A 2006-nucleotide genomic window follows, 5' to 3' on the forward strand; every position below is an offset into this window, starting at 1 on the left:
CTGGCACTGCGCACGTTTGTCTTTGAAACCGAGCATCAATGCCACAGAAAGTGCCGGGGCGCCAGCTGGAGCCATCATCCGACGTGCCATGGCTCTGGTCCCATGGTCTTCGCAACCGAGCATTCGTGACACCCGCGGGGCCAGGACACCAACCCTTCCGACACGAGCATTCGCGCATGTTCTTTGGCCACACAACGGCGCCAGCACGAGCAAAATCATCGGCGGTGCGGTGGCCTTGCACGGCCTTTTGTCTTTGGAACCAACCATCAGTGCCACGGGAAGTGCCGGAGTCCCGGCATCCGCGGTGCCAAGTCATTGCGCCCTTGGTCTCTGCAGCGGGGCATGCCGGGCACTCCCAACCATTGCAAGCAAGCAAGCAAGCAAGAAAGAAAGTAAGTAAGTAAGTAAGTATTACATATAGGGGCGGGACATGCGGGGAGATCTGCGAAACGTGCATTACGGGGCACACGCGTACCTACCGGGGCATACCGACCCCTATTGGGGCACACGTGTGCATATCGGGGCATACCGGGCCTATCGGGGCACACGCGTACATACCGGGGCATACCGAGCCCTACTGGGGCACACGTGCGCATATCGGGGCATACGCATGTATCCCAAGGCATACCGAGTCTATCCGGGCATACGCGTTCATACCGGGGCGTAACGGGCCTATCGGGGCATACTTGGGCATATCCGGGCAAAAAATGCCCAAAACTTGCGCAACCTTGGCAACCGTGGTCCATTCCTCTCTATATGCCTAGCCTTGCCAACCGTGGTCCATTCCTCACTATATGCCATGGCCTTGTGCCCATGGTCTTCCCAAGACAGCGTCCAAGGCCCCCGGAAGGCCAAGGGAGCCCAACCCAGCAATGCCCTGCTATGGCAAGCCAAGGCCAAGCATTCCGGTGCCTATCCGGGCAAAAATGCAATTCCTCTCTATATGCCTAGCCTTGGCAACCGTGGTCCATTCCCCACCATATGCCATGGCCTTGTGCCCATGGTCTTCCCAAGACAGTGTCCAAGGCGCCCGGAAGGCCAAGGGAGCCCAACCCAGCAATGCCCTGCTTTGGCAAGCCAAGGCCAAGCATTCCGGTGCCTAACCTTGGCAACCGTGGTCCTTTCCTCACCATATGCCATGGCCTTGTGCCCATGGTCTTCGCAAGACATCGTCCAAGGCGCCCAAAAGGCCAAGGGAGCCCAACCCAGCAATGCCTTGCTAGGACAAGCCAAGGCCAAGCATTCCGGTGCCTATCCGGGCAAAAACGCCCAAAGCATGCCCATTCCTTAGCCTATCCAGGCAAAAACGCCCAAAATCTGCACATTCTAGTGCCTATCCGGGCAAAAACGCCCACCAGCATGCCACCCTCCTATAGGGTTTGCGCAACCAACCAGCCTAACCACCAGTGGCAACCAAAGGTGCTGTTAGCGACGACTTCTGAAGACGCAACGAGACGCGACGTGTTTGCGCCCAGACGCGACGAGACGATGCGGGATCTGCGCCCAAGAATGCCTAGACCCGTCGACTTGATGCGGGATCAGCTCGCCCAAGCATGCCTAGTGTGCAAGGCCTGTGTGCAAGGCTAGTGTCCAAGGCTAGTGTGCAAGGCTCATGTGGAACGCTAGTGCGCAAGGCTAGTGCCCAAGGCTTGTGTGCCAGGCCCGTGTGCAAGGCTAGTGTCCAGGGCTTGTGTGCATTGCTTGAGTGCAAGGCTTGTGTGCATTGCTCGAGTGCATGGCTTGTGTGCAAGGGTTGTGCGCAAGGCTAGTGTGCGGGGCTTGTGCGCATGGCTAATGTGCACGGCTTGTGTGCATGGCTACCGTGCAAGGCTAGTTTGCATGGCTAGGGTGCAAGGCTCGCATGCGAGGCTAGTGTGCAAGGCTGCGTGCAAGGGAAGCGTGCAGGGCGAGTGTGCGAGGCCACTGTGCACGGCGCCAGCACTAGCGAGCCATCATCCGCGTTGCCATGGCTCGCTTGGCCTTGGCTTGCCAGGCCCCGACACGAG

This window comes from Tasmannia lanceolata, unplaced genomic scaffold (assembly GCF_043159265.1).
Source record: "Tasmannia lanceolata isolate RefF3 unplaced genomic scaffold, GAP_Taslan_0.1 ptg000118l, whole genome shotgun sequence".
Classification (NCBI taxonomy): Eukaryota; Viridiplantae; Streptophyta; class Magnoliopsida; order Canellales; family Winteraceae; genus Tasmannia; species Tasmannia lanceolata.